A 25,710-nucleotide genomic window follows, 5' to 3' on the forward strand; every position below is an offset into this window, starting at 1 on the left:
TTCAAGCTTGATAGGAAATTAGTTCCCTGGCCACAAATAAAGGGAAAGAAATTACATATCATCAAAATAGAAAAACATAAAAATTGATTGCAAATCTCAAACATATCTGACCAAAACCAAGCCTGGGTTTTGTCAACCTAGTGACAGAAGTAACCTGAAAGTGCTTTAAAATTAATGGAAAGGTTAGAAAAAACCAAACCAAACCAAAACCAGCTAATTGAAGCTCATGAAGAAGAAGATTTGGAAGAAGAGGAGATCGACAGAGATCACTAAAGCAGTCCCATTTACACCAGTTCCCACTTCAGCACCTTTGTTTTTGCAGCATTCAGTCCAAAACAATGCTGGTTACCTGTATGCTAACAAATCACCAAAGACTGATCAGAACTTGAAGTGTATCTTGATGATAATGTTCCAGTATTCAAGAATAAAGACCTTCAGAGTTGTCAAAAAAAGCAGCTGTCACACTTGGACCTAGTCACAGTGGATTTGTACCTAATACAGCTACATCGAGATTGTAGAGAACAGGCTAATTTCCTTAAATTATCTGACAAGGCTAACTGTTCTCTTGGTTCCAAGAGCAATTAACTCTCCGCTAATTCAACAGCAGCACTAGACAACTAACACTAATAGGTCTGTATCTTGCTTATTTGTTTTTTCTTTCTCCAGTATTTGTAATGGCCTCTGACTATATAATTTACAAGTCTGTTATTATTTGAGAACATTAATCAATGTCTAAAACTGCTTTTGGTCCTGTGCTTATTACACATCCACTTCTCAGAGAGAAACTTCAGAAGCAATAGTTGTATTGCTATGTTGTAAAACATTGCTATGCCTGTTGAAAACACTGATACTGTCTAGAACTTGATGTCCAAAACATTACGGTGAGTTAAGCAAACAAGAAAAGATCTGCAAGTTCCAGTAAATCACAACTTATATTTTTTGTACAAAATTTTACACCCTAAAAAAACCTCATCGAGTAATGCTGTCTAAACACTTCATGCTGGCTGAGTTGCACCAAAACCTCCTTAAGGCATCACATTCTTCATATGTTCTTTAATTGTTGTCTACTGTTCTTACCACATCACATTGGTCTTATTCATTTTACTCTCCAAAATGCTTGCTTTCATTAATATGCTTTTAACCTTTTACTACTATGAAAGACTAACATCATCTATTTTATTTGGCATTTATCGTTCCCAGCACTTCACAGAGAAAGTCTCCGGTGAAAACGGAGAGCAGCACTGGCTTTGCAAGACGCAGCAAACTGCTGAGGTGTGGCCAAAGTCTAGACCAGAAATCTTGCTAGGCATTTTGTATTTTGGCATTCCTTCAATGAAATTAAAATAATTAGTATTGCACACTACTGATTTACCACCAAGTGGACCAAAATTAGAAGAAAAGACAAAAATATAAAACATGTCTCATTCTACAGCCAAGATTTCCCTCAAAGGTTATTTTTCTAATATGAAGCCAAGAAATTCCTGAAAAAAATTAAGTACCATAAACATGGCAGGCTCCAAGAAAACTTGGATCTTAAGCAATTTGGAGCTTGAAGATTAAAACCAGCACTTCCTATTGTACCTGCAAATAGTAGAGGTAAAGTGAAACATTCTACAAAAACAACCTCTGAACAAATAAGCGGCCAGATCCTTCAACAGCAGCAATTTCTAGAGGATTCACAGACCATACAGAAAGACTTGGAAATGTGATGACTGAGCAAGCACTTCTGGTGGAAAGAATTTCTAACCTGCAAAAAAACCAGCGAATATCCAACAACCACCTCAAGTTACAAACCTAACTAACAAATTGTAGCCACACATCACAAAGCCTACTTCAAGTTCTCAGCAGCACTGTTCTCCGGTCTTCTCTGGGGAAATAAGTTGGCGCTAGATGCCTATTAGTCCATAAAAGTTACCTTAATCCCTATATTTTTAGCTGTACCCGTTTCAGCTCACCTCAGTTAACATCGTTTAGGACAGGAGACATGCTGAACCTACACAGACCTCCCTCGACAGACTTTGTATCACCACAAGACAACGAACTCTGCAATGGAAATTATTTTATCTGATCACACATCCCCTCCAGCACTCGCCTACCCGGCTGCTCATGAAGGACTTCCTGAACCATTACAGACTGATGCTCTAAGACAAGCCAAAAGTGGTGCTGTTTTACATTAAAATGTTAATTTTTACAGCAAAGTAAGGCAGACAGTTCAGGGTGGTAGCCTCAACCAACCCAGAGTTAGTCGCCCTTGTGTGTGAATCAAGCTTTTATACTCTTTCAAAGGAGGAGCAGACACTAGAGCGAGCAACCTCTTCGCTAACAGAAAATTTTGCTTCTCTATGATCTTTCTCCACTTCATTACAATACTGTTATATTTGTCTTATGTCATTCTTTTTCGGAAATGTATTCCAGACAGTCTTACTGATGTTAAATAGAGTAACATGAATACTTTCCTAACTATTATTAGAAGACCATGGTAGAGAACATTGGAGTATCTGTGCTCTGACAGAGATTAAAGTCAGACTTAAGAAAAAATAATATAACAAATTCAGAATACAGAATGACTGCGCAGACTGATGGACTGATCTACAGAAACAGCGTATTGATATTGCTGAAAAAAAATCTAGTATATTGGCTCTTTCCCTAGATTTTCAGTTTGGGCTGAAAGTTATAATTGTAATATACAAAATTACTATGTCTTGCAAAGAAGTGCCAGAAACCAGTGTCCCCAGAAACTGGAACTGGAACCATTCCAAGCAGTCAAATACATTCATGTAACAATGGCCAGGACTGAGTGGCCTTTTACACAATGGCATGACAGGATAAGCCACCTACTTAACTTTCTGTTCAAGCAAGATACTGGAAAGTTACGTGAACATTTGCGCATAATAATTTTCAGTCATTCAAAACAGGTCAGGATGCTGTTCTAACAACGTAAGCAAACAATACATAACATTTTTTTTATATATACATATGTCTGTCTCTATCTCCTTCCTCTGGTCATTGTGGCTTTCAGTCAACAGGGTCAGCCTGCAAGGTTAGCATTTGGATGGGTAACTGTTAACACCAGTACCAACAGCAGATAATGGAAGAAACTGGAAGAATCAACTGAAGAAATTTAAAAATAAAGTTGAAAACCTTGTACCTACATGCAATAGTGGGAAAAATAGTTTAGTTAGCTTTGTGTATTTTTGTGCCCAGCAGTAGAAAGAAATACAGCATAACCAACACCTAGGGTAAACAAAAATGTTCAAACTGTATATAAGACGGGTGAAATCATTTCAACCATGGAGAAAAATCTGCAAACTCTGCCTGATATCTGGGATTTAAGGTGGAGTCTTTTTCTTTTACATCTGTTATGACAGAAGTTGAACAAACCAATGGAAAAAATATCTATAAAACGTTCAGTCTTTGTACATACAACATAGGCTAGCACGTATTTCTTGGTGTACTACAAAAGCACAAAAAAAAAAAAATCGGTCGTCTTAAAGGCTTTCCTTTTGCCCGTTCTATGTATGGCACTTACGTCATTCATCATGACTGCAGTAATGAGGAAGGCTGAAATTAGCACTCTCTAGAACATCTATACACTTGCAGGATGTCAGGAGATGTGACTGCTGAATGACAAGAAGCCAAGTGCTGAGAAATATTTGAGAATACTATAATAGCCCAGCACCAGGTAGATTATTTTTTTTTTAATTAAAATATAGACCCCAAAGTCATAGCCAAGGGAATTCACTATCTCTTGAATGTGGAATTGATCTGAATGCAATTACTTTACTCTTTTTAGCTCCATTTGACTTTGAACTAAACATCAATTAGTGCACAAACATAATACTGCAAGATCTGTTAACTCCAATACTGATTTTTCCATAAAAGATCTAAAGCAAATTTATTGGCCTTCATTTAATAGCTTTCAGCAATCACAAATATCACACATGAAAGCTCAACTTCATTTTCTGATGGTCACTTAAACCCTTAATTCTCACGATAAAACTCTCTCAGTCTTAGTTTTAAAACCCTTAAATTAGCAAACAAGACACCACATAATATATGCTATAAGCATAGGTCTTCTCTGAAAAGCTGGGACCTTCAAGTGCTTCAGCTGCGATACAAGCCATTGAGCCATGGCCAATATAAGCTAATCTGAATAATCAATATGACAACCTTATTTTTCTAATGCAAACAGGATTGATACAGTAAGGTGTCTCACTGCCACATCACAGTCATGGCCTCTTTTAACCCCTAATTAGATTTAGGCGATTATCCCTGCTCTTCCTTACAAGTGTACAGCCCGGATAAGAGATGACAAAAGCTATCTGCCACTTACTCAGCCTTTGCAGACTGCAGGTTATCCAGGGAGATACAGGGTAAGATCAGCAAACAATTGTTATTCATATCATCTACAGTTTTAAGATAGTCACAGTTTTCCATACATGCTAAGTGAAAATAGCCCAGAGCATTAGGTAAATGCAAAACGCTTAAGAACATCAGGGTTACACAGATGGAAATTCAAGGTGATGTTAGGGAATTATGTTTAATTCAAATTGGTTATCACAAAGAAAACTAGCTAGCGATGATTTTCTTTTTCAGACAGGAAACACTGAGTTTTCAATAGATTTGTGTTCGTTGTTTATTTGTGTGTAACACTGAGTATTTTACATGGCTGTTTCTAAAAAAAAAAAAAAAAAAAAAAAAAAAAATCAAACTTAGAAACAGCAATCCCAATAGAATTACATAGCTAAACAAAGTACTAACAGACAGAGAAGATCTATTACAGAAATGTAATCACATTTCATTTACAAGAACTCTTATCTCAAGCACTTAAACATAAAATTTAAACAGTTTTCCATTTTATTGTACTCAGTATTTGAGCTAATAAGATATAAAAGTATAATCATGTTAGCAACATTTCTATTGCATTACATAAACACAGTACCAGATTAAAGGCAGACCAGGAAAAAGAAAGCATGATGTTGCATATAAAACTAAACACTTTATTTCTCCTGGCAGAAATAAGTATCACTGGTATCATGTGTGAAAACTGCCACGCTAAAATTAGATCATATGTTCACAAAATGTCTATTCCCATACTGACTTAAAAAAAAAGAAAAAAGTATTTCCATACATACTATCCATCTGTGAATGTGTTTAGCATGCTTTTGTAACCAAAAAAGAGGTATTCCCTTATAGTATGCTTTTATTAGCAGGCTATGCGATCACAGACGTGGAAGGATCATTTATCCAAGTCAGGTGCAACCCACTCATGATTGGAGTAAAATTTTCGGAATTGTTTAAAAGACATTGGGATAGCACTTTGAAAATCACTGAAAGGTAATATATCTTTTAAAATATTGTATATACTGTGATTAAACACCCCTTATCAGCAATACTCTATATTCAAGATAAAGTAGACTACAATGCAATCTCTGCATTGCTTCTTTGGGCTTTATTTCCCATCGAAGAATCACTGCTACTCTTCCCACTTTTCTGCTCCTTCCACGTGTGAGTGGAAGCAGCAGGGCACTGTCTTCTCCTCGGTCACCCCTCCGAGAAGCTACCCTGACGTCAAAGAAACTGAACATCGTGGGGTCCTCTTTTATGCAGCAAACATGAAACAATATTCATCCTAGATTTTCATCTATGCACTAAGGCTTTTTACTTGTTACTATTATTTATATCCATGCCTTTCAACAATTTGTGATTTTATTAACTCATTTTTCCTCATAAGGGTTCAAGATATGATCCTTGAAACCGTACTACTTAACGGTCCGAGTGGCAATGCAGAAACTATAGATATGTGCTTCCTCACAACGCTTCCGATGCATGACCCTGCCTACAGTCCCTGACATTTCTCTTTCTCTGTAAAAAAAGAGTTTAACCATTTCTTTATGGGATTTTGCGCAACATACTATATATTTGAGCGGCCTTTTGAAAATGCAAAATTATATCTGTTACTACTTCTTTAAAAACAAAGACCGCAAAGCTGTAAGTGTTTGCCTAAAAATAATCAACCAAATAAATATATAAATTAGGGGGAGCAATAATGAAAGAAAACGATTAGCTTTCTACTCAGGTTATATGAACTTGTGAGAAAATCTGTTTATGGACAACCTTATTTTAACTTCATTCCATAAAATTCTCATTAACTTGCAGAAAAAAAAAATACATATTGTGTTCTCTATAAATGTTTTCCACGGGTTGGATAAAAACAGTTGATAAAAAATGGTTTGACACTGAGAAAACAGTCAGCATGACAAATTGCTCCTGACTCTTCTTAGTTGTTTTTGAAGTCTCCCATTGGACTGCTTTGCCTTCTCAAAAATAAAATAAAATAAAATAAAATCCTGTAATAATTCAGAATCTTTTCTGTTTGCTAACACAATTACTAGTTACACAAGCGTGGGGTTTTTCTCTACTGAAATCTGCAGGACAGAAAAGGAAGAGAGAGCAAGCAAATAACATCCGTTGTAACGGGACTGTTCATGGCAAAAATTCCTTCAGTCTCACAAATACCCCAAAGAGCCTAAGGAACCCTCCAGCAGCAAGGAGGGGTGAAGTCCGCCCTTCGCTGCAGTCAACGGCATGCCTCCTGCTCACCCAGAGGGGTTTGGGTTTCATCCTACGGTTTCAAGCGTCTCTGCTGCTGGCTGGTTTGCTTTCCCCAGGCACCTCGCCGCACCTGGCAGCGAGCAAATGCCGCGGACCCGCGTTTCAGGGGGAGCCACGTAGGCACCAACAACCCGTTTGACAAAACATCTCGTGGAAAGGTTAGCGGAGGTCAGCACAAAGCAAAGAACGGGACCCAGGGCTGCAACACCGCAGATCCAAACCACAGCTAGTCACCACAGCTCTCGAGATAAATCCTTCGTATTTGAAAGACACGTCCGGCCGTTGCACCGTACCTGTTCCAGTATCCCGCAGCTCCTGCGCCAGCTCGGGCAAAGGACCTCTGGCACAAAACTCATCCCTGCTAACTCACTGCATCTTCCCTCCTGTGACGCACACACGTCGCAGCTGTTTCCTAAGATTCCATTTCAAATCACTTAAAATTTTGAGTTATAGTGCAAGATTGGTAAGCTTGAAATAAGCAATGCTTTCTGGCAGTAGGCGAAAACGGGCTACTAGGGCCACCACATCTGGTGACAGTATCAAGGAATGTGGGATTGTCACTGTTAACCTTTTTTTGGTATTTTTCAGTTTTCAGAGGCTGACCTAATACAACTTCAATATATAACTTCATTAAAAACATATTATCAGCCGTTAGGGCCTACTTGGGATTGAATAAATTGATCATCTTCAGAAATGTTTGCAAATCCACATGGTGCAGCCTCCATTCAGCAGGGAGCAGTGTAGATATATTACTCAATCTTAATTCTTAGTTAAAGTGCTTAACTCTTAGGATCAGATTAGTGATTATTTTATGCTAAATTTATCAAAACTTTGTCAGAAGAAAATTTCTCTCTCATAAGGAAGGTGAGAAGTACAACCTAAAAATAAGGCATTTCCATTATTCAGAATATATTACTAAGACAGTGCAGAGTATAATTTTTCAAAAATCAAAACCACAAGTATATAAAATTTCAAGCATTTAACATCTAGATCTAAACACCTAACATCAATTCACTGAGTTACTGTAGCCTGAATGTTTAAAAAAAAAGACAAAAGTAGCATATTTACTAAAATAGAAGAAGAAATGAGTTACTTATGGACACCCAAGAAGGTAAGTAGGATGGAGCACAGAATTTCCTGCTACCTGTGTTCTTTTCTGCTTTCCTTCCTCTCTGTATCATGCCCACCACTGAAAAGAAATGAAAGCTAAACTGCACCGCAAGGAAAAGCTGCCAAACAGCGAGAGCTTAAATGCAGCAGAGAGCGCTAAAATACGTCAGTCCAGCCTTGTACATAACGGAAAGGGAAAAACAACTGAGAAGAGCTGGTGGGAAGAGAAAAAAAAATTTAAAGTTCTTAACATGCTGCAATATGGAACATTCAACATAGCGCTTCTGTGATTTTTTTTTTCATTCATAAATTGTGCTTTAATCTGTACTTTATTGAAAATAAGCAAGCAAAACCTCCAATGTTTCCAATTAATATTGGTACAGCTATTTCTCAAGAGGAGAGATCTATTATATAACCTTTAAAGTTAATGGAAATAGCTTTCAACAAGCTCTGGGGCCTAAAGCTTGGTTAGTTTTTTTAAACAAATTAATTGGTGGATTTTAATCTTTTGTCCTCCTCTACACAAAACACACCTTGACCTTTTAAATAAGATTTAATGTCTCCCACTACATATAAGCCACTACCTTCTCTTCCATCTTCATGCTCCCGACTTACAGAGGACCCGGCATAAATTAACTCCCAGTAGAAACTAATGCTGCAACATTATCTAAAATTTCATACAGCGATTGTGCCATATGAGGTTTTTTAAAAATCATTTAACACGATCAGGAAATAAAGGTTTTTAGTTTCACATGAGAATTCCTGAAAAAATAAATAAGTTAAAGAATTGCACACAGCTGAACCTCTGTGACTGGCAGACAGCTCAGTAGGTCTCTGTCTCTATTACAGTACAAAACCGAGATTCTTGATGTGAAGAGTAACATCCAGGTTCTTCTACAGACAATTGCTCAGATTCTTCCTGAGCCATTCGTTGTCAGCGGATGATCCATGGTATAAATATTGCTAGTGGTTGGCAACTATCTACTGCCAAAATTTGACAATTAAAAAAAAAAAAAAAAAGAAAAAAAATCAGGCCCCCTCTTTCTGTACTAGCTCAGTTCTCACTTTTCCCTCCCTGACTGCCTCGGTATGTCTGCAGGCATGCACAAACCCTGCTTTAGTCCAGCCCCAGCCCCTGCCTGCCCGTCCCATGGATTCACAGAGCCTCCCAAGGCACCAGCCACCTTCACATTCCTCTCTGTGGGCTCAAAGTAAATTACCCTCTCCTTACACAGCTACTGAAAGAGGAGAGAATTTTTGTGCGTGTACAAGGAGGAGAAAAGGGGGAAATAAAAAGGAAAAAGGGAGATGGGAGAGACAGGCATATGAAGCCTTCTCACTCCTCCTGCCCCTGCAGAGGTATAGGAAGCATTCCCCTTCACACTCTGCTAAACACTTTCCTATAAATCCATTGTGTGTATTTCTTTAACATTTTTCAAAGCAAAGAGCAATGCCCACCTGACAAGAATCAATGGAAAAAAACCTTTTCCCTCTTTGACACAGCATGATCCCATTAAGCAGCCTCAAAAGATTCTGATCTGAGCAGCAAAGTCAGACCTTCCTGATCAATTCCTTAATCCATTTTGAGAGAATGGACTTATCTTGCTTTTTCGATTTCAGTCCAGGAAAAAATCATTCCCAACATAATTCACCATTAAATGGGCCTTGTCTTACAAGAACTTCAGCTGCTGGAAGCAGATGAGGAGCAAGTCAGAATCCAGGAGAATCACCAGCACATCTAACATGCTTCCTCTGGGTCTCCCCATTTCTACTCTGAAAGTCACTCAAAGTATTTGTCGTTCACGGGTCTTCAAAGATGTTGTTTTTACACTATAAATAGTAGTAAAAATTGACGCCTGAAGGGGAAGTTATTCCCATACTTTTCCTCCAGAAAAACTTCAATTCATTAGGTTACCACTGGGGTTGCCATAATCTATGAAAAAAAGGGAATAAACCCTTTTTTATGGGTTGATGATGCTGAAGTATTGTCGTCACAATAAAACGTGGTGCAGGCTGGAGATACTACACTCTACGTGTTGGCAGATTCTGCTGCAGAACCGAAGATGTTTTATTCCAAGATTGGATCAGATGCTGTAAATAGAGATGAGACATGAAGAACATGTGCACCCACTATATTCTGAACTCTTTTATGGGAATGAGACTCAGATATGCTCAAAATGGAAGATTTGGGTTGGGCAGTCTTCTCCATGGGAAGATCTGAGAATCTTCCCACTTCAATGGAAAATTACTCTAACGAAATGGTATTGATGTTGAAAAACATGCTCTACTTGCTTCCTTAGAGCGGTGCCCAACTAAACCTATCCAATGAAGATTACCCCACCAGCCCCAGACTGCCCTGGATCTGACAGAAAGACACCCACCAAGGACAGGTCGTTGTCGGCATCTGCTGGACTATATGCAAGCAGAAAGTTAGCTCATGACACTTTTATGCTTCTAGTCTTAATTGCAAGGGATCAGAACCGCCTGATGTTTTAGGCCTTTTCCTCCTCAAGTAGCTGCTTCTTAATGCCATCTCCTACAGCAGCAGACAAATAATGACAATGAATGAAACAGAAGTATCCAGATGTCTGAGCACTCCCATTTTGTTTGCAGGATAGGAGAAACAATAACGCAAAGGATTAGCATTTAAAAAAATAGGTTTGAAATGACTAAAACGTAATTCTGTAACCCTGAGGTCTCCTTAGTACCACAACGTTTAATGGGCCACAAGCTCTGCCTTGAACTAAAAGACTTTCTGTAGCAGTATAGCATTCATTTATCTACAGATTCACCTGTATTTTTAGTTTTTCCTCTATTTCACTCAGTAACGATGGCTAAAACTTCTACAGTAACAAAAAGACCAAACAGATCTCCAAATGCAACTCTTGTCTATACACCCAGCATGGGGACACAAGAGGAGAAAGGACAGGGAAGGGAAGGGACTACTGCCACTACTGAGTGAGAGCATCCTGCCCAGCGCAGAAGAAGGAGATGCCAAGGATGAAACCAGAGCCTGGAAGTAAATTTACACTCTTTCCAGCTTTCTAAACATACATAACAGACCTGTGCAAATATATGTGTCAAAATCTACAACAGGTTTGTCTTCTGCCTTTTTATAAAGCAATCCTTAATCATGCAAATAGTTTCTTTTGATACATTCATTCAAGAATTTCTTTACCAAAAACTGTTACTACATTAATGTTCCAAATTTTTTTTTACTTAATTCAACAATTTAGATTACTTCACTTAAGTTTCTCATATTCTTTTATAATTCCAAATAACAACAGAAAGGTCCAAAATTAGATTGGTATTAGAAGTACTTTCTTCAAAGAAAGATGTTCCTCCTTCCTTTCCTAACCAAAAGAAATAGATGTTTTGTAATGTCCATAGCAGGTAAAGTTCCATTCCAGAAAAAGCATTCTTTATCAAAAAAAAAACCAAGGTGAAACAGAGAGAGTTTAATATTTTAATGTGAAACTAAATTTCACTTTAAAATAGCATGTCTTTTGGATGGGTTTTTTTACTCGCCTCTTGTTTGCTTGCTCAGAGGAGGCAGTGTTTGTTGTGTTTGTTTTGGTTGTTACCTAAATGATTGCTAGGGACTCCTCTGCTTTAGTTCCATGATAGCAAGACACTGGGTACATGGTTAGGTGATTACTGTATCTCTGCAGTTCAGTATCTGCAGGGTGTCTGAATGCCACTTTAACTACTTAAACCCAGTAAAGAGATTACAGCTCACACTAACTGGATTTTCACAGCTCCGTATCATTCAGTTCGGATTCCTCATGCACAGATTAAGAGAGGCCATTAAAACAATAGTCAGCTGCTCTCAAAGTGCAAGGTGTCTTGGTAAAAAAAAAGAACTACATGTTTACATTCAGAGAGTGAGTGTGTATGTGCGCGCATTTGTACATGCGGGCAAATGAAACACTTTCTGAAAAGAATACTCTGTATCTAAGGAATTACTCAATTTAAAAACCCAAGATAATGCAAATTATATAGTTATAAAAGGACAATCATGGTGGTTGGCAGTTTTAAAGACTGGATAGTTTTGAAAATTTTAAACAGCTTAAAAGAATGTGTGTCTTTGAAGATACTGCCTTCAAATGCATTCCAAAACCTATTTCTGTAAATAGGGAGAAATATAATTCCCTCAACATAGTACATGAATTTAGCAGGGAAGCTAATTTAACAAGCATCTCTAACTGACAGTCTGAACTACAGAACTTGAACACAAAATTTATATTTTTGTACTTAGTACAAAAAGTACTTAGTGAATGAAAATGAAACGGTTACTCTGCAGGTAAAAACTGTTTACTTTCTAGACTCAGTGGTTCTCTGACATCTTGTGTACAGTTGTGCTCCACAGGTTACGCACGTGTGCTATCCGCACCGGGTTTTTACAGCCGTCTGGTAGTGAAAGGGAAAGAAATCATACCATATGCTGCTGTCTCAATGTCACAGCCCATTAAATAAATGGCCATCCTTTTTAGTCTTAAAAGGGGATTTTTAGCAAACAAAAAGAAAAACAAGGCCAACACAGCTCAGACGACAATAGCAACAAATCTAGGTCACAGGCAAGTGACCCTAGAGCTACTCTGGGCATATGGACGTCTCTGTCCTTTTCAGGGGGAAACTCTGACTCTGCTTCCCATTAGCCTTTGGCTGACTTACTGTAGAGGAAATTGTCCTCATTTGGCCTTTCGGCTGCTTCCTTCTGGTTTCCAGCACCTGAACATTTTTCGCCAGCAAAGCTAATCAACTCATTTTTCTAGCCTCCTTAAAACGCTCGTATGTACCATCGGCACCCTGCGTCCTAGATACTCTCATGAATCTGTCTCTTGAGCATCTGGAAGTATTGAGCATTTGGAAGTAGTCCAAACTACTCAACTCCTTTTCCATCAGAAAATAAGAATTCTGAAAGGGAAAGTTATTAAATCTATCTGCATACAGCACACCTCAAAGAACCACCATGACTACAAGGTGACTTCTTTAGTTACCTATGTATTTGGATTCTGCCTGCAGTAATACGAGGTATTTATAATCAGCAGGTACCGTGCTATAAGCATTTTGCTGTATGTAATAACTGCAAAACCACTCTAGTGCATCATCTTCATGATAGCAACATTTAATCAGTTGTAAACCTGTGAATAAGGACTAAGTATGTGCTATCTATACATTTCTAGATCAGAATTCTATTAAGAGAACTCGTGAGGCAGCATGAGGACCCCTGTCCCTGAAAATCTGCAGTATGGGTATGAGAACGAATAGGCTTCCTGAGAAATCCATCATCTACTTCCATAGTTTCTGGACAAAAACTGCTCTCCCATTTTGTTCCGCTCTCAGATGTGCAAGCAGATCTCAGGCAATGTAAACACCAGGTTTTCTTTGCGTCCATGAAGTTTAGCATCACTTTGGACTGTGTGGGATTCCAAGAAATAAACGTTAGTAAACACATCCACTTCATGAACGGCTGAGAAAAGCCATAATGTGGTTATTGCTGTCCAAATACCATCCTGTAGCACATAAAAATGCCCCTTCTGCCTATAGAATGAGCAAGACAACCATGAGTCAACTACTGAAGGAATAAACTTTAAAAATACAAAGACAAAATTGTAATGACTAGAGGTAGAACGCAGACACACTTGTATTAAAAAAAATAAAATCTAGCAATCATTTGATGGACAACTTTTCCAAAATGCTACATCATAACCCATACCACCTGAGCATTTAGACAATCTCTTCTACATTCTTCACTCACACACAAGGTCTCACTGTCTTTTGCCACAGAGTCCTCCATGAAAGGACTGTTGCGATGCATTGCTACGAGATCAACCACTACTACAATATATGTCCATATGATTTCACTTCTGCATTTAAAAGAGATTAAAGAGCACCAGAACATCTGTCTGGAAGATCTGTCTCCATTTGCTTTTCCCCTTGAGATTCTCACTACAGAAGTCCAAACGAAATATGGAAGTTAAAGAAATTTTTATAAAAATGGTTAAGAATACTGATCTTTGCTCTACAACAAGCGCTAAAAGAAGCACAGATCACATCTGCTTTTATTATTGCAGCTTTAAAATGTGGTGAGAAAAATTGTGTCAACACATCAAAGGCATATGAAATTATCCTTTAGGGCGGTACGTATATCTAAGATTTGAGAAAGAAGTAATATAAAGACAACAAAATTTGAATTATTCCTTTTCAATGAGATGCCTCAGACTACAATTCTTTCTGGAAGAAAAGTATCAAAAGCGCAATCTTTTTACCTTACACTATGGAGGTGATTAAGACCTGCACCTCATGAGGTAGCATAATATAAAAGGAGTTCTTCCATATACGACTGGAAAACATGGGGAGGGGTAAGGCGGGGATCTGAAATAATAGTACTCTTTCTTCACAATTTCCAAAACTTATTTAACTTTCATTATAGAATTCTAACTAAGAAAAAAAAAGCCAAAGTAATTTATTTTTGTTTTTTATAAAGAAATTGAAATATTTTCCATATAGTCAATTCTCCAGTTCAAAATAACAAAATAATCAACTGCAGAAGGTTTCCCTCCCATAAGTTATGTTGTACTTCACATTGCTACATTTTGAGTCTTTCTGGAATTAACAGAGATAAATGTTTTAAAACAGAATAGTCTGAATCCTGTATGCTGGCCAGCTGGATTTTGTTAGCGTTTGATCATACTAGAATTCTACCACGCTTCCATTTTAATTATGTTTTCAATTTTTCTCTTCATGAATGTTTATGATATAAACCAACACAAATAGGAACGAGTGACTGTTCTTACCGGGATACTCTGTGGGGAAGCACCATAGTACTTCAGCTTCTTGTACTATTTGCTGATGCTTAGCTATGGAAAGGGTGGAGTATCTACTGAGACATTTCCTGATGACAAAAATAACACAATGTTATTAATCCCTTCAGATTCAGAGATTATAAACGCTACAAGTTATTCTTATTAATTACAATAGCTAGTAATTATTTAATTAATGACACAAAAAAGACGTTTCAGGAAAAGGTGAGCTACCATGTAGTCACATTTACTCAGCTTTTTTCTTCCGTGCATTGCTCCCTTTTAAACTCTGTGATAAAAAAAGATTTTTTTTTTTTGTTCCCTTATACACAGCATTACATTACAACTCTCCTGCCTACAGCTTATTTTAAGGCAATTTGCGTATAAGTCGTGGTAAGACATCCCTGCTTCCCATTGAGAATCTGTAGCGCTGGCAGACTGCGTAGTCGCTTGCTAACACAAGCAAAGGGCAGAATGATTATAAGTGGCAGAAACTGAGGAATGCGAACAAGGGTTAAAGTGAGCGGCACTCATCTGCTTCTTTTCTAATGGTGGGTAAAAGGAGAATAGATTTCTCTCAAGGAAAAACTGCAAAGAAACTGGACAACAAAACTGAACATTTCAAGGGTGAAAACTAGTTAACTGATAGAGACTGAAGGTAGTTAGGTTCCATCCAAGGAACTGTCATATCAAAACGCTGAGGATCACCCTTGCCTGAGCACCCACCGCTGCTCCTCCATGCTACAGGAGATAAAGGTGACATAGGTCTGCTTCTGTAAAACCAATGCTGAAGAACAGAAGGCAGAAATACTCTTCAAAACTAAACGTCAAAGAAAGTGTAACTCAATCAGTGTGTGCTCCCCAATTAGGTTAAGCAAACCCTTGTAACCAGAATAATAGTAAGTCAGGCACAAAGATTGCTGGAGAGAAAAAAAAAAAAAAGATAACAAGAGATAGAAAGAAAGGTAAAAGCAATAAAAATAAATAAATAGACGGGGCATTTTGTTTCAATTTTGTTTCTGGATGAAGAACTCCCTTGCCATGACAATACATCTTAAAGATCCCCGAAAGCCCACTCTGTAGGAAGTCAAAGCAATTGGCTGGCAGTCAAAGATATCCCAGGTCGGATAAAGGGGCTCAACTTCTCATAAAATTTTAGAAGCTTATTATCTGCTATTCTTCAAGAAGCTACCAAAATAAATTACTGTAACTCATAAGTACTATCAGACATCTTAAAACTTTATTATAACAACGTCTCAGCAGCGTGACTGTAGCCGTTATAAAGTCCTCATAATTTAGTCCAGGCACTGAAAATAAAAACACTCGGATTAAGGAAAGATTTTTCCCCTCTGACAAAAGAGCAAAGAAAACTCTACTATAAGTACTCAAACTATTTTCCAACACAAGATTGAAGGAGTTTGGTTTCAGCATTCAAAATGCATTTGCTAATTTTAAACAGATTGTAAAGAAGTTCCACAATTTTTATACAAATTACTGTGTTTAATATGGACTTACAAGCACAGAGCCTACTATTCTTGAACAGGGCATTTTCACTAGTGACCCTGTTCATTCCACTGTAGATAAGGGTCTGTCATAATTTTATTAAAAGCACCTACTCTAGGATGCTTATAACTCAACAACAAAAATAGCATCAAGGTTGAAACATGGCATGCAAGGTTTCAGCCCAGAAGCAATCCTTCTTTTATAAGTTTTGATTCAAAACTTATAAAAGAAGTATGCTGTTTTTTCTTTTGAACTCTTAAGCTGCAAAATAAACACAACATACTTTTGCTGTATTATCCTCATAAGCCTCTTTAAAATAAGTTCTAAAGAGAATCCAAATAATTAAAAATAACTCATGAATTAGAGAGCTGAGAGCAGTGCAAATTAAACAAACGTTGTAGCACCCTGAACATCAATTTATATTTGCACATTTCTGCTACTTGATAAATGTATTTTGTCATGTAAGATTTTAAAGAAAAGGTCTTAAAGCGACAAAATCAGTCTCAGTGTGACAAAATCCCATTTGTAAGTGAATAGAGATGATTGAACACAAATACCTCAGGCCAACAACTACAGAGATTGTGTTTTGGAAGCGGCATGTGCATAATTGGATCAGATAAACACTAACATTTTACAGATTTCGAGAGCCACCTCTTGCCACCATGGACAGTATGGGAAGTGATAAGCTACTCGTCCTCCTTATTGTCTAATCGATTAACATAAACATGTTGCACCCCGAGGAATTGCTCCCGACCTTAATTTAAGCTTGATGATTGCCGAGTGTGTGTTAGACCTGATGAAGGTTTCATGTCCTTAAAAACACGACCATTTTTCCCTCCTTATACCAGTTGGTCTAAAAGAAAGATATTATTTTTCCCAGCCAACACTGCTTTTCATATAACCTTAAACTGTCATGGCTACAGCAGCACAACTCTTAGGTTAAGAAGATTTATGAAAATTTTGTGCAGAACAGCCTCATATCACCAATACTATTCAGGCTGTAGTGTCATGTTAAAAAGCATTCGGAAATGAAATTAGCAATGGTAAACCCACCTCCTACCTCTCATTTTTCCCTGCTGGTATAACCCTTTTTTAGGGCCATGCTAGGAGGCAGATGAAGAAAGAGATGCTTTCTCTGAAAGCAACAGAAAAGCAGCGATAAAGAACTATAGCAGATTTTTTTTTTTTAAGTCCTCTTTATATACAGGAAACCTTTTTTTATAAATTTATTCACCACAAAAATAAACAGCACTTGCAGATTCCTTGCGCATTAGAACTATTTTCTAATAACCAAACTCTGTAAGAATATGTACTAATTTCGTACGCTGGGAAAAACCAGAAAATTATTTCTCAGTCTCCAAAAGCAGTAGCACGCACAGCAGGTGAAACACCTCGCAGACAGTAACTGAGATCCAGGGCTCACAACTGAGGCAGCAACTGCCAACATCATGTCTGTACAGAGCAGAGACGAGATGAACCATCCCAGCCCCGCTCTGAAGGAGAGCCTTACCACAAGCTGGCAGGAGGAGGTACTGGTTACCTCTACTGAACATGTACATCACGAGCTCCTCCTTTCCTGCTAGCCCCGAGACATTACCCAACGCAGGAGCAAAAGCATGGCTTTAGGTTTCCTTAAGCCATGCCGTGTTGCTGGAGCTCGAAGTGAGCGGCCGTAGCCCACCACCCAAGGGAGCAGCCTGCCGGACCGCGGCGCCTGCCGGGCGCCTACTTGGAGAGAGCGGCCACCGCGTCCTCCCCTGCAGCGTGCTCACGGTGGGGCAGCGCCAATTAGGCCTGAAGTATGCATTAGTTACAAAGAACAGGAGATTTTCTGCAATATGACATGATTACAAAATCAGGATTACAGGTATTTTCAGTAAAAATGCTGGTGAACGTTCATGCAAAGGGAATTTGTTATGCGGGCACCATAGCGTCTTTTGGAAGTTGAGTATCTTGGCCGTAGAAATGCTGAAAGTGATTAAACAATAACATGAATTAACTGCTTGATAAAGCATAACTGTTTGATGTGTCCCACTGCTAAACTTCATTAAATGTACTAGTATAACTCAAAGGATCCTAGACTTTTCCCCTTTTTTCCTAATTAAGGGAAGGGGCAAACCCTCTGATTTCAGACTGGAAAAAGTTTGGTTTACAACAGAAGTGCTTCAAAACAAAAATACATCACTGGAAGAATGAAATAGTCCTTAAATATGAATAATGAATCATGCTTTACTCTAAAGCAGTATGTTATCAATTAAATATAGTACTTTATCTATTTTTATCCAAGAAAAAAAAAAAAAAAAAAAAGTGGTTTATACTGCAAAGGTTACCCTAATAATTCCTAACTTTCTCAGCAAATAGTCTTAAATGCAAGAGTTCATGTTGATATGCAGAGCTATTAAAAAATCTAGTGTATTAGTCCCTACTGTTAAGTCAGCATTTAATTTACAAACGCTAGCCTATTCCATTGTTATGGGACCATAACAAAACATTGTTAAAACCCGGTAGAATCAAAATGAAAAAATGTTCATGTGATCTGCCAAAGCAAAGTTTCTCAGAATAAACAACAATTTTAAGATATATTTACTTGCTTATTAAAAGCCAAGCATTTCACAGTTCTTCAGTGTAACGCACAACCAAAACGTGCTAGAGGTATCTTTCCTTCCAATCAAACATTTACCCTTCGCCACTGGTAAAAGGCAACAAGATCTCTTTACAACGTCTCGCCTTTTTCAATAAATTTTGCATGAAAACATGTTACCCAAGCACAAAGTTGCCTGCTGTCACATTGGAAGTATGATAAATGTTTAATGAAAACAACACCACACAGCTTGGTGTCAGACAACAGCTATCACACAGTCCTGCTTTGATCTGAACAGACACTTAAAAGGAGTTCTGAGTGCGCTTTGCACCACAGAACTCTATAACCTATATGCAAATAGGAGAAAATTACCATAAATGACTTCTACTGCATACCGTGGAAAGAGGTAAGGAAAAAAAAAAAAAAAATGACAAGCTCCAGGAGTGTCTGACTGCTGTCAAACTCTGAAAAGTCCAATATTCCCAATTTACTTCTAATGTCTTCTGCCAAGCACCGAAAAGCTCATCAACAGGCATTTATCACCCAAGTACCGTCCGCAGAACCCGCTGGGACGCTGCCAGGGCTGAGCTCAGAAAATACAACTCGGCAAGGGCTCTGGTTAAATGCCACTCAAAAAGGTCCCCTAGCCAGCGGGACCTCAGCAAATACTTGAAGACCTAACATATGGAATTAAAAGGAAAAAATGAAGACTATATTTGAAAAACAAACTCTTCAGCTCTGTAATATCCGTCAAAGCATTTAAGAAGCTGTGAAACTGTTAATGCACAAATGTATCGATAGCCTTATTAAGGATCAGAAATTAAAATGGTGGTCGGGTTTGATTAATGGCACAACACTTCTTTTTCATAACAACTGAGAAGCTGCTCTTAATTTATTCCATTAAAAATTGTCAAAACCACTTTAAAAAGTAATCCAAAATTCCACTACTAAGAAAGCTAGGGTGAAACCCATAAATCTAGTAAAAGATATTTAAAGCTAACAAGTTTTCAGTAGGTTTTTTCCCCCCGATTCAACAATGAACAACGATCCTTATGAAAAGCATGTCTCTGAATGCCAGAACTTGCATGTTTTCAAGCTAATCAAGACTTTAAACATCAAAATTCAACAGCACACACATACAGGTCAATGAAAACATGTATGCAAGTTGTTTTAAAACAAGGGAATTAAAAAAAGCATAAATAAAAGATGAATGTAATGCTTTGATTAGCAAAAAAAATTAGTAGAAAAATATTGTAGTGGGATAATTACGTGTTTTAAGTAAATCAGCACTATGAAACACTTCTGAAAACTTTGACATCTGACAATTACTAGCATGCAAAAGTTGCCGGTCTAAATGTGGGATTTGAGAGCGGAAAGAACTCCGCTAGTGACTGGGCTTTCACAGCCGCCTGCAAGCCACGATTTGCAGCCGTCAGGTCTGCCTTGTGGAACGTGGCAGAAGTTTGTCGCCCAAGGACCACGCAGCACACCCCATCCATGGCTGAACATCCAGCCTCACCCCTCCCGGTGAATGACGTGGCCAGTTTAACAAAGCCGCCAGGCACTTGATGACAAGTTTCATACGTCACTCTGATCTAGTCCTCAAGTCATGATTTAACAGAGCTATGTACCATTATTTTTAGAAATACTAAAAATATATGTGTTTCCCAGATTTAATACCACCTTAGAAGAATACAGGTTAGGAACAGTTGCTTATGTTGATACCTTTAACGTATTACAGAAAATATCTCATTGCATATATAAGACAAAACTGCAGTGCTAATATGCTTGTCAAATAAGCCACCTTACAACATTTAGAAAGAACACCTCACAATCTATAGTGCATTTTTAAAAGGTCACTAATGTCCAAGACTCGGGATATAGTCTAGCTAACACTATATTAGCAATTCATATACCATACAATAAAGAACAAAGCTTTCAAACTGGACCGCTGTATTAAGCTGTGAAGCCAAAGAAACATGGGAGGGGAAGAAGGGTTGCTCTATTTCATTACAAGCAAATAATTGCTTCTTTCCAGTGCACATGATATATCACTACTTAAAACAAGTCACAAACAAAGGAAAAAGAAGGAAACAAAATGTGTGTCAGGTGCTGGAAGTCTAAAAGGCCGCAATAAGGAAGTATCCCATAGGTGCCATAGGTGTATAAAATAAAAGTTACATTCTGGGACTGGCTGGAAGCCTGCTTTAGTCTTATCTAAGGGGATGCCAGAATAAAACACACACACATACATCACATTTGCGCGTCAGAAAAAGCACGCTAAGATTGTTTCATCTTCAGGGGGCAATGGTACCTGACCCTAAGGCACCTGGAGACCTCACCAGAAACAATCAGAAGGAACTGAAGCTTGAACCTCTTCCAACCACAGTCTTGATGTAGAGCTCACGTAATACTCACGCTGTTGTAACAGGAGAAAGCTGTTTTGCTTACCTGTAACTTATCTTTTCTAAATAGAGTAATTCCAATAAATTAGCATTTGATCAATAATCCAGACTGTATCTAGCACCTTGTTTCCCTATTTTGCTGGGACAGAATCTTTTTCAATAGGAAGAAAGGATTCTGTAATAACAACCCGACTGTCATTAGTTCAAATCTTATTTTTAAGCATATGTTTCTCTCTAGAAATTAGTGCAATTCAGCTTTACCAAACAACCAACAAGATTTTTTTTTTTTCTTAAGTCAGGTTGATAGGACAAAGTACATCATTATACTTCCAGGAGGACTATCACTAATTTTCCCATAATCAATCAAAACCACACAGCAAGGGCCTACTGTGAGAACTGCAACTCCCTTCTTGATAAGCCACTGGAAATTAAACCCAACCTGTCCCATTCCTTTGATGCAGAGACAAGGCTCTTCCCTTTTTATTCAGTGACCTTTTCTGATCAATGCTACCCATTTTTTTATTTTAGCCCAGAGTGCATACTCTCGCATAAGATTCATTTTTGCAAGGGAAAAAAATGAAAGCAAGAGAAGAAAAACAGGAAATGGGACAGCGAAATGTAGGAGCTGATAAACTACTTCGGCGGAACAAAGAACACTAAAGTTTTGCTTTTTTCAAATAAACAAAAATTTAATAAAAGAAAATCACTAGACTAAAACTTATTGGTAAGAACTAGACACCAGATGTCGACTACGCATTATAAAGTTTTGCAGAGTTAACAGAAAATGATAATGCATCACAAAATGTATATTGGTCCTTATTTTATCAATTCCATTTTATTTACAACACTTCATAATATATCAGTAGATATATTCTGCGTTCTGTAAAAATTACAAAGGTGTGGTAACACCTCGACACAGCACTTGTCAGTTAAACTTTCATGAGAACAGGAAAGCCAACCACGTGTGTGCTAATTACAAAGTACGAGCACTGGTAGAGTTCTAGTATGTAGTAACAGTCCAAAGCAATAATGCACATAACATCACTACTGCAGTCATGGGTCATAACCAGAGAACAATACTGTTATTACAAATAGAGAAATATGATTTGAAACTTGGCCTGGGAGACTGGATGAACAGAAAAGGCTGCAAGGCCAAGCAAGTGCTTTTACTTTGGAAATGCTGGCAACAGTTATTCAGAAAAAGCCATACCATCTTTTTTTTTTTTTTTAATATCCTTCCAGGCAAGAAAGCTCTTTCTCCCATGCACTGCAACAGAAATACAAAACAAAAAAAAAAGGGGGAACACAGTTCGAACAACTACTATGAGATTAGGAGACCAAAGCAGCAAAAGCAAACTGGTTAATTCAGATTACTTGCAAAATGGAAGGAAGATAAGTAGCACTGCGCTAGTTGAATACAACTAGTTAAGAACCTTTCTTGCTACCTGCTTCTCATCAGCTTTATTTTGCAACGGGTTTTCATTGGAAATGAAATAATCCTGATAATCTGAAAGATGGATCATCCTTCTGTTTATGAATATTGAGGGTGTGCTGCTGGGACGCTTTCTGAGTTTGTGTGGCTTTACCTTTTAAGTGAGTTCGGAACTATTTCAAAGCTTGATAGACTGCTCTTAATGCCAGGTTTTTTCACCAAGTACTGTCAGATGCTGTAAATGAGCTTCCCAACCTAAATTCAAAGCAGCTGTTACCACAATCTCCCTCCATAATGGCTGAACAAATAGTATATCCCTCAAAACATTTCAGATTGTCAGAACAGAAGAGTTCGGCTGTTTTGCTATGACTGTAATACAGCCTGTCTCCACGAAACAGCTGACACTTCTCCAACATTCAAGAAGTTCAGTGCTCAACCTTAAAGAAACCTCACTGAAATGGAGAATGCCAAAGGACGACGACTGGATTACTACGGCAGAATTTTTTACTCTTGAAATCTCTCGAGATGTTTACTGTGAAGCCAAAATCTACTTTGAAAGGACCTAAAGTTGCCCTGATTTAAAAACCAAACACAAGCCTTCCCCCCTCACATCTACAAACACACACAAACCAAGCGCAGAAAAGAAATTCTCATTAGAGTTTATATGAGCCACAAACAAATAAAACCATTTGCTCCCTAATTAGTGCAAAAATTGCATTTTGATTCTCCACTTTAGAGGAACAGTCAAGTCCCAAATCCACGACTACTTATATCAGATAACCTGCAGTGCTGACAAACTGAAGTACCTTCTTTTATGCAAAGTTGAACTATAAAGTCAACCAGCACCTGATAATTTATATTCCGTCTTCTCACAATCTGGCTATAGGATGATCTTCGTTATAGCTTTAAAGTAGCTATTTTCAATAAATACATTCCAAACATACATGAATTTAAACTGAAAACTACATCTGGCCCCTGATATGTCTTGGAGTACCTGTAAGGATCTAATCCAAATGCAGAGGTCAGAGGACTATTCTTCCTTCTATGGATCCCCTGCTGTTGGAGTTTCTAGAAAGGCTCTGTGGAATAATGTTACTTTCAGTGCTGATCTAGACACCAGATCTAGAAATTCATTCACTTGGAGAGTCATCTACAACAGATTCCTCTCAGTATTTCACTGTATCCAACTGTACACCTGACAGTCATTTTTGTGTCCATTTAGACTTTCTTCCTCATACTTCAGAGAAAAAAAAAAATGTGAACGACAAGTTGAAAAACCAGCACCATCATTCTGTTAGTTACAGCAGAATATGCCAGAAGGAAAAATAAAATACTTTTTTCCTGTCCAAACTGGATCCAACTTAAAACAAGAAAAAACCCACACATTTTGAGGAGGCATCACCTCTCTGTTTACTGTCTCCCCGATGAAGACAGCTGACGGAGCAAATCGTTTTAGTGCCTCCTGGTCTACTCCAGCATCGAGTCAATCGGGTGAGCAGTGAAGTTCCAGCCGAGGCAGCGAACCGTTGTGCTGCAGCAGACTGGCATCAGGCGCAGAATCTGCTAAGACACTCGGCCGCGGAGGCAAGCTATAATAAGAGTTATAATTCTAACCATACCCACAAAAGGACATCTGACACCACTACAAGACAAAAATCCTAAATTATAACATATACCCTCAAAAAATATCAGCAAAACCAACTTGCTACCTTCTGCTGACCACAGCCAACTACAGAAGGCCTTATAGTTACTGGAAAACAAAAAATTCTATCTTGGTGCTTTCCTCAGAAATGAGCATCAAGACAGAACAAACGAACCATCGAATCTCCCTGCTGCTGCAGAAAACAAAGAAAAAATGCCAGAAGCCAACAGACTTACAGAGGCAAAAGGTTCACTCAGTTTGTGTTGTGCCATCCTCCTTCCTATACATCTATAAACTAAGGATAGGTGAGCTTCCTTGGGCAAGGACGTCTTTTCTTTCCCATACTTTTCACCCAAAAAGAAAATAAATACCTAAATAAATGATACAGAGGAAGAAAGCTGAGAGCTTGGGAGGCTTGAGGAAGCCTCATACAAAAACACAACTAGAAAACGTCTTACTTGGCCTCATTTTCCTGGAGCACACACAAGGCAAAGAGAAATTACACTCACTCTCTTTTTTCCAACACATATGCATTTAGGAAGGAAAACTGCAGGTTCCCAATTCTGTCTTACTGGGCTCCGTAACAGAATATTCCATAGACACATAATTGTGTAGTAATTGCAAATAGCAATTGCATCAAAGAGCTCTGTCTTCTCTGTGTATTCAAATATGTTGCTTTGCAAGGCCTTTAACAAACAATAATGTGATGCTGATACAGTCTCAATCTTTAGAATGACAAATAACTGCAAAGGGAAAAAGCTTCTCAGATCCATATTCTCTGTACAGATATGCTTTGATCACTATTTGATTAAACTGAAAAACATGTGGTCCCCCCTCAGAAAAGTTTATGAAGCACAGATTATATCAACATCATCCTAGGGACATTTCATTTTGTAGTCTAATAATGCTTCAAGTAAGAAATCCCTGTACAAAGCCTACCAGGCAGTACCTGAGCTCAGAGGAAAATGGACTGATGTCATAAAACGTTTCTATTATCAATTTGTACTCTGTGTCCTAACTACCTTGGAAACGACCCAAACAGGGCATTTTGTTTTCAAATTGAGCGTAAGCAACTTTGTAAGTTATCAAAATATAAAGGTAAATTGCTTGCTTCCAAAAAAAATTCTGGGCACTTCTGTGTTCTTCCTATAGCTATCTCATATTGATCCTCGTTATAAAAGGACGTGAAGTCAGGCAGTATGCTTATAGAGCACTGCTATATACTCCAACATGATTTAAGATGTGCTTCTACACGAAGTCCAGAAAACCTCTCACACACCAAATGTTATGTGCTCCGTATGGATCCTTTCCCTACTTTTCTACTTCAATAAAAAAAAAAAAAAAATTTTGGCTGGAACATCCAGGCTTCTCCTCAAGTCTTCTAGAAGTACCAAAATATATTTGAGCTTCCAGTAAATGGGTAAAAAGGCATCTTGTTTGTGACTTATCAGACATACTGCAAACATCTCAGGGGCTCTGTTTACACTGAACGCTACTGATTGCTGAAAACATCCGCAACAAGAAGAGACAAATATCCCACATGGTTTAGTAAAATGAGGAAAGTATCCCTTAAAATGAGTGGAAGACGCCACTCTTGAAGATCCCAGCAGTCTAAG

The 25,710-nt window shown here is 38.0% G+C and overlaps 1 protein-coding gene across 1 annotated transcript in view; it reads right to left on the bottom strand.

Moving 5' to 3' along the window:
• The window catches only part of RSRC1 (arginine and serine rich coiled-coil 1), a 169,596-nt gene that overhangs the window by 110,828 nt on the left and 33,058 nt on the right, over positions 1-25,710 (bottom strand). The gene's annotated exons all lie outside the window — the stretch shown is intronic.

The sequence above is a fragment of the Gymnogyps californianus genome, chromosome 10, assembly GCF_018139145.2.
Source record: "Gymnogyps californianus isolate 813 chromosome 10, ASM1813914v2, whole genome shotgun sequence".
Taxonomy (NCBI): Eukaryota; Metazoa; Chordata; class Aves; order Accipitriformes; family Cathartidae; genus Gymnogyps; species Gymnogyps californianus.